We start from the raw sequence: 15,095 nt of genomic DNA, 5'->3' as shown, positions 1-15,095 counted from the left end.
CTTCCGTTGATGGGCATCTAGGCTGTTTCCAGGTTCTGGCTATTACAAATAGTGCTGCTATGAACATAGATGAGCATGTATCTTTATGGTATGTATCAGCATTCTTTGGGTATATGCCCAAGAGTGGTATGGCTGGGTCTTGAGGTAGTTCGATTCCTAATTTTCTGAGAAACCGCCATACTGATTTCCACAGTGGTTGTACAAGTTTACATTCCCACCAACAGTGGAGGAGTGTTCCCTTTGCTCCACATCCTCTCCAACATTGGTTGTCATTGGTGTTTTTGATCTTAGCCATTCTAACAGGTGTAAGGTGGTATCTCAGAGTCGTTTTGATTTGCATTTCTCTGATGATTAAGGATGTTGAGCATTTCTTTAAATGTCTTTCAGCCATTTGTAGTTCTTGTTTTGTGAATTCTCTGTTTAGCTCTTTAGCCCATTTTTTAATTGGACTGTTCAGTGCTCTGATGTCTAGTTTCTTGAGTTCTTTATATATTGTGGAGATCAATCCTCTGTCAGATGTGGGATTGGTGAAGATCTTTTCCCAATCTGTTGGCTGTCTTTTTGTCTTATTGACTGTGTCTTTTGCCCTGCAAAAGCTTCTCAGTTTTGAGAGGTCCCATTTATTAATGGTTGTGCTCAGGGTCTGTGCTGTCGGTGTTTTATTTAGGAAATGGTCTCCAGTGCCAATGCGTTCAAGAGTGCTTCCTATTTTCTTTTCTATTAAGTTTAGTGTATCTGGATTTATGTTTAGGTCTTTGATCCACTTGGACTTGAGTTTTGTGCATGGTGACAGATATGGATCTATTTGTAATCTTTTACATATTGACATCCAGTTATGCCAGCACCATTTGTTGAAGATACTTTCTTTGTTCCATTGTATAGTTTTGGCTCCTTTGTCAAAAACCAGGTGTTCATATGTGCATGGATTAATGTCAGGGTCTTCAATTCGATTCCATTGGTCCGTATGTCTGTTTTTATACCAGTACCAAGCTGTTTTTATTACTATGGCTCTATAGTAGAGTTTGAGGTCCGGGATGGTGATGCCTCCAAGGGTTGCTTTATCATATAGGATTCTTTTAGCTATCCTGGGTCTTTTGTTTTTCCATATAAAGTTGAGTATTTTTCTTTCCAAGTCTGTGAAGAATTGTGTTGGGATTTTGATGGGGATTGCATTGAATCTGTAGATTGCTTTTGGTAAGATTGCCATTTTTACTATGTTAATCCTACCTACCCATGAGCATGGGAGATCCTTCCATTTTCTGATATCTTCTTCAATTTCTTTCTTTAGAGATTTAAAGTTCTTATCAAAAAGGTCTTTCACTTGTTTAGTTAGTGTTATCCCAAGGTATTTTATATTATTTGTGGCTATTGTAAAGGGTGATGTTTCTCTGACTTCTTTCTCAGCCCTTTTATCATTTGTGTATAGGAGGGCTACTGATTTTTTTGAGTTGATCTTGTATCCTGCCACTTTACTGAAGGAGTTTATCAGCTGTAGAAGTTCCCTGGTAGAGTTTTTGGGGTCACTTATGTATACTATCATATCATCTGCAAATAGTGAAAGTTTGACTTCTTCCTTGCCAATTTGTATCCCTTTGATCTCCTTTTGTTGTCTTATTGCTCTAGCTAGAACTTCTAGTACTATATTGAATAAATATGGGGAGAGTGGACAGCCTTGTCTTGTTCCTGAATTTAGTGGTATCGCTTTGAGTTTCTCTCCATTTAATTTGATGTTTGCTGTTGGCTTGCTATAAATTGCTTTTATTATGTTTAGAAATGTTCCTTGTATTCCTATTCTTTCTAAGACCTTTATCATGAAGGGGTGTTGGATTTTGTCAAAGGCTTTTTCAGCATCTAGGGAGATGATCATGTGGTTTTTTTCTTTCAGTTTGTTTATATGGTGTATTACATTGATTGATTTCCGTATGTTGAACCATCCTTGCATCCCTGGGATGAATCCTACTTGGTCGTGATGGATGATTGTTTTGATGTATTCTTGGATTCGGTTTGCCAATATTTTGTTGAGTATTTTTGCATCAATGTTCATGAGGGAGATTGGTCTGTAGTTCTCTTTCTTTGTTGCATCTTTGTGTGGTTTGGGTATCAGGGTAATTGTAGCCTCATAAAAAGAGTTTGGTAGTGTTCCTTCTGTTTCTATTGTGTGGAACACTTTGAAGAGGATTGGTATTAGTTCTACTTTGAAAGTCTGGTAGAATTCTGCACTGAAACCATCTGGTCCTGGGCTTTTTTTAGTTGGGAGACTTTTGATGACTGTTTCTATTTCTTTAGGGGTTATTGGTCTATTTAAATGGTTTATCTGGTCTTGATTTAATTTTGGTATTTGGTATTTATCCAGAAAATTGTCCATTTCTTCCTGGTTTTCCATTTTTGTGGAGTACAGGTTTTTGAAGTATGATCTGATGATTCTCTGGATTTCCTCATTGTCTGTTGTTATGTCTCCCTTTTCATTTCTGATTTTGTGAATTTGGGTGCTCTCTCTTTGCCTTTTGGTTAATTTGGCTAGTGGTTTGTCTATCTTGTTGATTTTTTCAAAGAACCAACTCTTTGTTTCATTGATTTTTTGTATTGTTCTCTTGTTTTCTATTTCGTTGATTTCAGCCCTCAATTTGATTATTTCCTGGCGTCTATTTCTCCTGGGTGAGTTTGTTTCTTTTTGTTCTAGAGCTTTCAGTTGTGCTGTTAATTCCTTGGTATGGGATTGCTCCATCTTCTTTATGTGTGCATTTAGAGCTATGAATTTTCCTCTTAGAACTGCTTTCATAGTGTCCCATAAGTTTGGGTATGTTGTACTTTCATTTTCATTGAATTCTAGGAACTCTTTAATTTCTGTCTTTATTTCTTCCTTGACCCATTGATGTTTCAGGTGGGCATTATTCAGTTTCCATGAGTTTGTGGGTTTTCTATAATTTTTGTTGTTATTGAGTTCTAATTTTAAGGCATGGTGGTCTGATAAGATACAGGAGGTTATTCCAATTTTTTTGTATCTGTTGAGATTTGTTTTGTGTCCAAGCATGTGGTCAATTTTTGAGAAGGTTCCATGGGGTGCTGAGAAGAAGGTATATTCTTTTGTGTTAGGATGGAATATTCTGTAGATATCTATTAGGTCCATTTGAGTCATAACATCTGTTAGGTCCTTTATTTCTTTGTTAAGTTTCAGTCTGGTAGATCTATCTTTTGGTGAGAGTGGTGTGTTAAAATCTCCCACTACTAATGTGTGGGGTTTGATGTGCGTTTTAAACTTTAGTAGTGTTTCTTTTATGAATGTGGGTGCTTTTGTATTTGGAGCATAAATGTTTAGAATCGAGACTTCATCTTGGTGGATTTTTCCCGTGATGAATATGTAATGTCCATCCTGGTCTCTTTTGATTGATTTTAGTTTGAAGTCTATTTTATTAGATATTAGGATAGCTACACCAGCTTGTTTCTTAGGTCCATTTGCTTGGTAAACCTTTTCCCAGCCCTTTACTCGGAGGTAGTGTCTGTCTTTGGAGTTAAGGTATGTTTCTTGTATGCAGCATATGGATGGGTCCTGTTTTCTTATCCATTCTGTTAGCCTGTGTCTTTTTATAGGTGAGTTGAGACCATTGATATTGATGGATATTAATGACCAGTGATTGTTAATTCCTGTTATTTTTTTGGTTGTGTTGTGTTGTCCTTCTGTGGTGTATGTTGGTGTAGGATTATCTATTGCTTGATTTTTCATGGATGTGTTTAGCTTCTTTGGGTTGAATTTTCCCTTCTAGTGCTTTCTGTAGGGCTGGGTTTGTGGACAGGTATTGATTAAATCTGGTTTTATCCTGGAATATTTTGTTTACTCCGCCTATGGTGATTGAGAGTTTTGCTGGGTATAATAGTCTGGGTTGGCATCCGTGGTCTCTTAGTGTCTGCATGAGGTTTGTCCATGATCTTCTAGCTTTCATAGTCTCTATTGAGTAGTCTGGTGTTATTCTGATGGGTTTGCCTTTATATGTTACTTGGTCCTTTTCCTTTGCAGCTCTTAATATTTTTTCTTTATTCTGTGTGTTTAGTGTTTTGATTATTATGTGGCGAGGGGACTTTTTTTTTGGATCCAGCCTATTCGGTGTTCTGTAAGCTTCTTGTATCTTCATAGGTATTTCTTTCTTTAGGTTAGGAAAGTTTTCTTCTATGATTTTGTTGAATATATTTTCTGTGCCTTTGAGTTGGTATTCTTCTCCTTCTTCTATCCCTATTATTCTTAGGTTTGGTCTTTTCATGGTGTCCCAAATTTCCTGGACGTTTTGTGTTAGGACTTTTTTGTCTTTATTGTTTTCTTTGACTGACGAATCTATTTTCTCTATCATGTCTTCAGCGTCAGAGATTCTCTGTTCCATTTCTTGCAATCGGTTGGTTATGCTTGTTTCTGTAGTTCCTGTTCGTTTTGTCAGGGTTTCTATTTCCAGCATTCCCTCAGCATGTGTTTTCTTTATTGTCTCAAATTCATTTTTCAGATCTTGGAATGTTTCTTTCATCTGTTTAATTGCTTTTTCTTGGCTTGATTTGATTTCTTCCCATTTTTTGTTCGTTTTTTCTTCCATTTCTTTAAGGGAGTTTTTTATTTCCTCTTTAATGGAGTTTTTCATTTCCTCTTTAAGGGAAGTTTTTATTTCCTCTTTAAGGGAGTTTTTTATTTCCTCTTTAAGGGAGTTTTTTATTTCCTCTTTAAGGAACGTTTTTATTTCCTCTTTAAGGTAGTTTTTCAATTCCTCTTTAAGGAAAGTTTTTATTTCCTCATTGAGGGAATGTTTTATTTCTTCTTTAAGGGCCTCTATCATCTTCTTAATGTCATTTTTAGGGTTGATTTCTTCTGTTTCTTCTGTCATGGTATGTTTAGGTCTTGCAGGTGTAGAATCACTAGGTTCTGATGTTGCCATATAGGCCTTTATGTTGTTGCTTGTATTTTTGCACTGGCGTCTACTCATCTCTTCCTCTGTGAGGTGCAGGTGGTGTCTGTGTCTGAGAGTGCCTCTCTTGTTCTAATTTTTAGTCTTGGTTTAGTAGTGGTTCTTGGTTAAATTGGTGCTATTGGGCTATTTCTTCAGGGGCAGCTGATTTCGATCGGTGAATTATATACTTATGATTCTGGTGATCTGGTTTGGTGTCTGGGTAGCGCCTTCTTCTGTGTTCCCAGGTCACGTTTTGTTCATTTGTCAACTCCTCAGCTGATCTTGATTCCTCAGACTTTAAACTGTAGGCATCTGAATCCTCTCCCAGATGGGTTTCAGCTGAGCAGGGTAGTCTCACCAACACCTCCAAGTTGTTTGGTTTCACAGGATCAGCAGCTGGGCCCTGGGTTGTCCTCAGACGGAGTGTTCAGATTCGTTCTGGTTCTGACCCACCGAGATAGCTTCTTCCCCAGATGTTGGGGTTAGGGGCGTCCCTGTTCCAAGCTGCGTCTGCTTGTCTCCGTCCCTGGGCCTGTTTACCTCTGCAGTCCGCCACCGGGCCTGTATGTCCCTGTCAGCTGCTGCTGGGCCTGTCTGCCTCTGGAGGCCGCCACCGGGCCTGAATGTCTCTGCAGGCTGCAGCCGGGACTGAATGTCCCTGTCGGCCGCTGCCGCCGGGCCCGTTTACCTCAGCGGGCCGCTGCTGGGCCCGTCTACCTCCACAGGCCGCCGCCACAGGCCTACCTGCGTCTGCTTGTCTCTGCCGCTGGGCCTGTCTACCCCTGTGGGCCGCCGCCGGGCCTGAATGTCCCTGTCGGCCGCTGCCGCCGGGTCCGTTTACCTCAGCAGGCCGCCGCTGGGCCCGTCTACCTCTGTGGGCTGCCGCTGGGCCTGAATGTCTCTGCCGGCTGTCGCCGGGTCTGAGTATCCCTGTCGGCTGCCACCGCTGGGCCCGTCTACCTCCACGGGCCCCCGCCGCAGGCCTACCTGCGTCTGCTTGTCTCTGCCGCTGGGCCTGTCTACCTCTGTGGGCCGCCGCTGGGCCTGAATGTCTCTGCCGGCTGCCGCCGGGCCTGAATATCCCTGTCAGCCGCTGCCGCCGGGCCCGTTTACCTCAGAGGGCTGCTGCTGGGCCCATCTACCTCCACGGGCCGCCGCAGGCCTACCTGCGTCTGCTTGTCTCTGCCGCCGGGCCTGTGTACCTCTGTGGGCCGCCGCTGGGCCTGAATGTCTCTGCCGGCTGCCGCCGGGCCTGAATGTCCCTGTCGGCTGCTGCCGCCGGGTCCTTTTGCCTCAGCAGGCCGCCGCTGGGCCCGTCTACCTCTGTGGGCTGCCGCTGGGCCTGAATGTCTCTGCCGGCTGCCGCCGGGTCTGAGTATCCCTGTCGGCTGCCACCGCTGGGCCCGTCTACCTCCACGGGCCCCCGCCGCAGGCCTACCTGCGTCTGCTTGTCTCTGCCGCCGGGCCTGTCTACCTCTGTGGGCTGCCGCTGGGCCTGAATGTCTCTGCCGGCTGCCGCCGGGCCTGAATATCCCTGTCGGCCGCTGCCGCCGGGCCCGTTTACCTCAGAGGGCTGCTGCTGGGCCTCTCTGTTTTTCTTTCACAGAGTCTATTTCCTATGTGTGAATGGAAATGTATGATAGATATGGCCACCTATATTTCTTTCTGACTGACTTTTAAATGCTTCAATTTATCTGCTAAGTTTATTTTGAGGGAAAAACCCCCACATGAACATGTGGTCAGGCACCATATTTGATGTGATCAGGTGGCACCATCTTAAATAAGGGCAACCACATGGTCAAGTCACCATCTTAAATAAGGTCAAAACAGGTCATATGGCCTCACTACCATCTTTACTAAGGGCAGCAAAAAGTCACTCCCTGTCCATGGTGAGCATGGGTAGGGCACCCAGCACTGTATGGGGGAGAGGTCAGGAAATTGCCTCATATTGCACATTGTTTTACCATTGTTTTCCAGGCTAGGAAAAGTCTTGTGGTCTTGGCTGGCATTCCTCAGCAGCAGCTCTCAGGCTCAAATGGGAAGGGCCCAGAGACCATCTCCCCAACAAGCTGGCAATATAGCCAACTTGCCAGCCCATTTCATTGCCGGACTCAGTTGTGGGTGAGGGCAGCACGCTCCTATGCCAGGATAGTGTAGCCATAGCAATGCTTAAATTTGAGAGATCTCGAACCTTTTCTTGGGAGCAGTTTTTAGGAAATGATTCAGGATATAAATACCAGTTATACATACTTTTAAACACAAATCTGTAATTCTGCTAGAACTCAAGGATATGAGTCTATTTCTGCTGTTTTGCAGATATCCATTGTTTGCTCTTCTACGATATGGAGTTCAGTATTGATTGATAATACTAATTTATCTAAAACTTTTACTTCCTTTTATAAAATAAAAATTCATATAAGCCTCAGAGGATCAAAAGAAGCCATTGGATCCACTTCACAGAAGTCAAACAAGCTCCAGATAAATGAGTTTCCTCACATGTCTATTCCCGAGGATGCCGTTTCTCTCCCTTCTGGTCTTTCTTTCCCAATCACTAAGACCTTGAGCCAAAAAGTTCCAGATAAATTTATAAATTTTAACTCTTGTCTCTAGTCTGTATTTCAACAGGCTGGAAGAAATTTTGAGGCAGCAGTTGTGGACCACAACCTGAAGCTCTTTCCCTGTTACGGATTCCAGCAGAAACTCTTGTCTATGTGATGTGGACCAGCCCAGCCAAATGTTATTGTTCCCTGTTTCCACAGCCAGGTCAGATGACCACATGCCTGGGTTCCTGCCTTACCTTTAACTAGCCAGAGTCCTGACCACCTGCACCCTGTTTCAGCTTGAAACAGCTTTGGAGAATATGTCATCCTGTGCTTCCTGTTCCCAGGACAGGCCGGAGGGCTAGGTTAAGGATGGAACCCCTGGTGTAAAGTCCACCAAGAGGGTCTTTTTCCTTTTCTCAAAGTTGGGCCACACCCCAACTCACAAGCCCCTTTTCTCCTGTTCCCATTCAGCCTCGGGATCTTTCCCCATCATTTTTCTTTGCCTTCTCAGGAGACAGCTTATGAAATGATTATTTCTATATAAGTCATTCAGGACTGTAGTCTGGCTGTACTCAAAGATCAGAACTACAGCTACAGGGCATTAAAAATGGTGGTGGGTTCAGATATCACTGCCAACACCTTAGAGAATGTCTCTCTGTGGTGATATATTGTGTACCCCAATAAAGCTTGCCTGAGGATCAGAGGACAGAGCCAGCCACTAGATTAGACATAAGGCCAGACAGTGGTGGCACACACCTTTAGTCCCAGGACTAGGAAGCATATCACATATGCCTTGTATACCATTCTTCACCCAGCCATGTCAGATTTTCTGGGCCTATCAGCTGAACAAGTGCTGCCTTTGGTGCTCCTGCCCCCAACAACCACGGAGAGACCTGGGATTGCTGCCTAGGTAGCTAGAAAGCTGTGTCACTTCTTAAATTTATCCTTCTCAGATCTGACGATGTTTGATGACTAGGGTATCAGTTTTAACAGCCCTAATCCCAAGATTATGTATATGTGCTCTCAAACTACAGACAGGTATGCCTCATTCACAAACTTCATGGTACAGGATAGACTGGTTTCAGATATAACTCCAGAGGTTCAAAGTTTTAATATTGATAAATGCAGCTTTGATAAAAGAGTTCTTAAGAGTCCTTAAATGGATTTTAACTCTTTTGATGTGATCTGATAAAAATCTATCCCACTTGTCTTACAGATACCTATAGGCTCCTGTGAAAAGTTCTGCTACTGTAGCAAGAAATCTGGTCTGATGAAAACTAGCAACCTCCAGAGCCCATTTTTGACCTCTCCCATTTTCATGAATATTTTACAGTTTCCCTCTCCTGCCTGGGCCAAGGGGCTCTCCAGATACACCAGCCCCTGCACCAGCTGGCACCAGCTGTGAGGATGCCAACTGGGATGGATGCACCCCCACCTCCAGAGAAATGGCAGATGTGATGGCTCCTGCATCCTGAAGAACACGCCATCCCTCAATTCACTGCCGGTACCTCCTCTCCAGCCTCAGGCGGGCACCTGCCCAGCAACTGGAACCTGGCTTTCCAAGATGTCCCAGTGAAGGGCATATTCACTCTCATGTCTCACTCATTCACCCTTGCCTCTTCTGTACAACCAGGGCACTTCCCTGTTCCATTCTTTCTGGCAGTTATCACTCTTCCCATGGCTAGCCCAGCTCTTACGGCCAATGATAACAATCTATTTTTTTCTCCTAGCAACCTCAAGGAACAGACACCTGAGATCTCCATGCCTGAGTTCTCCATGATGACAGCCAACTGTTTCTTCACTCATGCCTCCCACCCTGTGTGACTCCTGGCTTCCCCCTCCCCACTTCACCCCTTGTCAGCTTGAAGCAGTCTCAGGAATTCAGCACCCTTGTTCCCCCCACTCGCTATCCATAACTCACCTTTCTCTAATATCAAAATGGAGGAATGTTAATATTCTGACCTGCCCCTTGGAAACCAACGTTAGTATTCTGCCCGCCCCTTGGCACTGCCCTGTGTCCTGAGGTAAAAGCCTCATTTTGGGGGAAAGGCCCCTTCCCTTCCCCTCTCTCTTCTGCTTTTCCTCCCATGAGGTGTGCACCCTTGACCCCTCTCTCTTTCTCTTCTCTCCCTCTTTCCTATCTTTCTCTTCATCTGTCTATTATAATAAACCATTTCCGTGCAGATGCAGCATCTGAGTCATGAGTGACTGTCCACCTCTGCCCCGCCGCCACGCCTGCATGGTGCAGGCTGCCCAGCATGCCAGCATGTTTCCCTGCACACACAGGATACCCTCAGGGTCCCCCGTGCAATATATCATAACACATGCGACTATTGATCTTCCATCTCTCCAGAGTCATGAGGCATTCTGGGTCAGGACCTTGACAACCATTAAGTAAGATTTTTCTGGGCATGAAAGTTCATAGATTCCCCCAAAGTTCATTGCTAAGAGTTTTAGCTGACAGCGTCTTACAGGATCAGCTCAGGGGGACAACCAAGAAGCCACACTATCACAGACTGCTTTCACTCTTGTCACACAGCCAAGGAAAGACCCTGGAGAAGCTGGGAAGCCTGAGGGAGAGGGAACTCCTGAGCATCTGGGGGAAGCTCCTTTCCCCCTCAGAGTTAATGCTGATTCACCAGGCTGCCACTGTGCTGACTGGTGAGCACCAGGGCCTGTCCCAACAGGAGGTCTTTTAAAAAGACACAATCAGCCCAAACGGCAAACACCTTCTCTTTGGCTGTTGGCCTCAGAGCAATTGCCAGGGCTCCTGACAAGTCACTCTGGGCTTCTTGATAGGATTCACGCCACCCACAGACATACAGAGAAATCTCTTCATCTCTGCGTGTTAATTAAGGAGGACAGATGGCCCAGTGATTATTCAACCATATGTAGGTCAAGACTAAATGAATTAATAAGCAACTTAATTCTTAGCCGCCTCCATGAGCTTATGGGGCATCTACGAATAAACAATTGCTGTAGTTTCCTGGGAAACTGGCATGGTGGGCAGAGGAATACATCTCCCTGTTGCACACCAAGTACCATGGCCTAGGAAGGGACATGCTTGCCTCTCCATGTTGCCTGTCGTAATATTTGGGATACTATAGTGAGCCAAAAGTGACACATTTTAGTCATCCACTTGTACACTGTGTGACTGCACCTCGCAGGGGTTTCTTCGTCTCCCTCTCTCACCTTCCTCATTTTTTCTTTCCTGTCTCTGTTAAGTTTCCCTGAACTGATCACTTTAGGACTAAAAACAGAAGTCCCAGAGGCATCTGAAACAAAACAAACAAACAACAGCAACAGAACAAAAGCTATTAAAAGGCAGCCCAAAGAAAGGTGAGACAACTCCTAAAGGTCACAGAAACAGGAAGCTGCCATAGCTGGGACTGCTGAGGGCAGAAACCAACCTGAACTCCACAGGCCCATTTCAGAACAGGGGCTGCAACTAACTCTTGTTTTGTTGATTTTTACACAGATCTTGGGATAGAGCGAGGCTGGCCCTGCTCATGACTTTGAATGTGGAAGGCAGAAGGCTGTGTGAGACACTCAAGGGGAAGGAATGAAGCCCCTCTGCGTGTGGAGCTGAGAGGAGGGACAGTATGGACGGGGTGGGGCTGCTCAGCAAGAGGTGCCCGCATGGCTGAGACTGTGCTTAGCAGGGATCCAGCTGGATTCCACAAGGCAGAAGTTCACACACCTCGGTGTCTGGGACAGCAGTCTTTTCCAGCACCATCAGGTCATGCATGCATCTTTTATTGCCTTGTGCTACGTGCCCTGAGACGATGCTTTCTGTACTCCCGTGCCAGTTCTCTTCCACCTGTGCGAAGCTCTCCTTTCGTTTCCAAACACATGGGATCCGATTAACTTTTACCTGAGTAGCCTATTTTTACCTTCTAGAAGGACCAACGGTTTTTAATACTGGAGTCACTTCGCGTGTACTTTTCTAAAATCTGGAGCAGAGTAATACCCACTGGGGTAGCCTACCATGGACACAGGGCTTCTCAGCTCCTGAGTTCCCACTTGCCCTTGGCTGCTACTGTGCCCCAAAAGAAACCCAGCACTGTTTAAAAATAATGTACTTTGTAAACAGACAGTAAAAAAAGATGAAATGAGGGTTCACAGCAATCAAAGATACTTAATATGACTTGATTAAAACATGTTTTGCCCCCCCCCAATCCACAAAGCTTTCTCCTCCACTGAGATATTCACACAGAAGAAAAACTCATGGACTCCTCTGTGTTGGTGGCAGCCCATCTCTGTGTAGCCCTGGGGAACTTGAACACTGTCAGAAAAATCACGTTAGGAAAGCTTAAGCTCTAGAAATGGTCAGGTTTAGAATAGTATGGCCACATAATCTGCTCTACAAAGTTTTATGCCCCCATGGGCAAATCGTCCATTTAAAACCCTCTATTAAACCAAACTGACTTGACAACCCACAGTGGTAAGACACGGGCCTTTCGTTGTGGCTGTTATCACTGTTTCTGAGACAGGGCCAGGCTATGTTGCCTGGGTCATCATGGAACTTGCAACCCTCCTGCCTCAGCCTCCTGAGTTCTAGGATTGAAAGTGTGGCCAACATGCCAGTACTAAGTGGGAGGGTTTTATTACACCGACTCGTGTGTGTGTGTGTGTGTGTGTGTGTGTGTGTGTGTGTGTGTGTGTGTTAGGGTGGAGGCATGTGGGCATATGTGCTGTGGCATGCATGTGGGCATATGTGCTGTGCATGCATGTGGGCATATGTGCTGTGCATGCATGGGGAAGTCAGAGGACAACATGCAGGGAATCACTTCTCTCCATTCACCATGTGGGTTCCAGATTTTGAACCCAGGTTGTCAGGCTCTATGGCTAGGGCCTTTACCTTTAGCTCGCTGGCCCCCAAATGGGGAATTGACACACCTGTGAAGTATTCTGATATCTTCCTTTGGTCCTTAAGGTACACTATATCTTTAGTCCACTCACCCAGAATTTATTACACAGTTCTAACAGAACCACAAACCAGGTCCTGGTTAGAGGATTCTCCAAACTTAGTACCATAGGTTTGTCACATAGAACTTAAAAAAAAACAGAACTGCTCAGTACTGCACACGCTTGGCAATAACCAGGCTTGAGTCTAGTGAGTGTTCCATCTCCTGGACAGAGACCGAAAGGATTTATGCACACACACACACTCTTATCTCCGTGCCACTTAATTCTGCCCTTTCCACATTTGCTATTTTTCCACTCACAGTGCTGCTCAAAAGATGTCATACATCCCCCTTCCATAGTTTAAGAATTTATACAAAATATGGCTGTGTATGTGGCAGATAGATTTCAAGTGTTCTCTTCCTTCCCGTCTTTCCTTCATGCTTCCTAGATAGTGCCGTGACCAGAGACAACATTCTGGCCCTTATTTGCAGTTAAGCGATCAACTATGATGGAAAACCAAGTTTTGCCTGGACCATAACTTCCTAATACGTCTTCTTCAAAACTCTCTTGTTGTGACCCCCTGAGCTAGCACTACATCAGCTCAGCATGGTTTAGGCATTAAGAGCTCAAACACAGTCAAGATGAGAACAACAGTTTCAGGAACAGTCATTAAAAATGGTTGTTTCTGGGAAACTGATATTTGAAAATGAAGACGCTGCCGCCACCACACAGCACACAGGTTAAGTTTTATGTACTCTATAAACTTTAAGAAGAAGTGAGAAAACGATTTATTAAACTAGGTGTGGTGATGCATCCGCTAAGCCCAGCACTCGGGAAGTAGAGGCAGGGGGATCAGAAGTTCGGGGTCATCTCAGCTACACAGCAAGTTCAAGGCCAACCTGGGCTGCATGGGACCCTACCTCAAAAAGAGAAAAGACAATTTTTAGTATTAGTTAACAACTATAAGACAGAGGAGAGTCACCCGGGCTCCCTTCAAGTCTACACTGTAATTCTGATCTTAACAAAAGCGACCCTGACTCAAAAGTACGGTGAGAACAAAGCAGGCTGGCATTGTCGTGACTGGGTGGTTCCTGCTCACTCAGAGTATCTGGTAAAATTGGTTTCAAGCAAAGTAGAGGAGAAAAGCAGCAACATGCTGACCTATAATAAACCAACTTACAGAGGATAAAAGACAATGTATGTGCTAGGAATCAGCTATTGCTAAAGTTGTTATATAAGCTGTAAAAGTTATGGACAAATTCCTGGGGCAAATTCTCATGAGTGAACAAAAAATATGGTTTCTGAAAAGCTGAAGTCCAGGCTAGAAATGTGTGCCATACAGAGGGACCTCAGCTGGCGGGCAAGGCCATGGCAGGCAGTCCTGTCCAGCTCTGGACTGAAGGGTCATAATGACGCCAAATAGCTCCCAGGCATGGAGAGGGGCAGTGTTTCAGACCCATGGAATTGCCCTGTGGTCAGCTGTTCAGTCCGGTACCAGTGGCTGAGCCTCCTGTTCTGACAAGCAAGTGAACCTGATACAAACAAGGCCGGAAGCTTACTTACCTGTAGACAAGTACAAAGAACTGGAGCTTTAAATATATTGATTTCATAGAACACTTAAAACAGTGGTTCTAGCCAGGTAGTGGTGGCACACGCCTTTAATCCCAGTACTCGGGAGGCAGAGCCAGGCGGATCTCTGTGAGTTCAAGACCAGCCTGGTTTACAAAGTGAGTTCCAGGAAAGGTGCAAAGCTACACAGAGAAACCGTCTCTTGAAAAACAAAACAAATAAACAAAAAACAGTGGTTCTCAACCTGTGGGTCATGACCCCTGACTCACATAGCGGACATCCTCTATATCAGATATTTACATTATGACACATAACAGTAGCAAAATGACAGTTATGAAGTAGCCACGAAATAATTTTATGGTTGGGGGGGGTCACCACAACATGAAGAACTGTATTAAATGGTCACAGTGTTAGGAAGGTTGAGAACCACTGATTAAAGAGAACTTCAGTAACTTCCTATAGGAAGTGATCCTGGCCCAGGGAGTGCTTAGTCTCAGCTGTTTACATGGGGCTCCCCATGGGCATCAAGTGCCCTGGGTTCTGACAACACCCTGAGATAAACAGGGCTTTGTAGCTGAAGGGCAGTAACTTAGCCTGAGGAGCCTACTCCACAGATAAGCCAAGCAGTTTCCCAGTAACAGCTGTTAACTTCCCACCTCAAAACCTCAGGAGTATGATAATTTATGTGGACTGTTCTCATCAAAGAACCTCCCCACAGGCCTTCAAAGCCCATACCTTAGATTATACTTAGGGATATGCAACTGCAAACCAATTTGGACATTAAACATGACAGGACTGAGATTATTTATGTTATAATAAAAATCAACACCTCTTAAAACACTGGGAGTGGTGGTACACCTGCAACCTGAGTGTCTGTGTGTGTGTGTGTGTGTGTGTGTGTGTGTGTGTGTGTGCATGCCAAAGCAGAAATTGGTTAAATTCAAGTCCAGTTTATACTATGTAGGAAGACCTTATCCCAAATAAACATACAAAATACCCATCCTGCAAAGCATAGTTTGTAAACTCAGAATCACCTGGAAGAATAAAAAAGCAATGGTACATTCTGGTTTAGATTTTCCTGCAGTAATAAGTGTTCTTAGCATTCTATTAGGAAATCTTTCTTTGGTGGACAAGAGGAAAACAGAATCAATGG

The sequence above is a fragment of the Peromyscus leucopus genome, chromosome 6 (assembly GCF_004664715.2).
Source record: "Peromyscus leucopus breed LL Stock chromosome 6, UCI_PerLeu_2.1, whole genome shotgun sequence".
Classification (NCBI taxonomy): Eukaryota; Metazoa; Chordata; class Mammalia; order Rodentia; family Cricetidae; genus Peromyscus; species Peromyscus leucopus.
The sequence above is the reverse complement of the archived record's forward strand: the minus strand, read 5'-3'. Positions refer to the sequence as shown.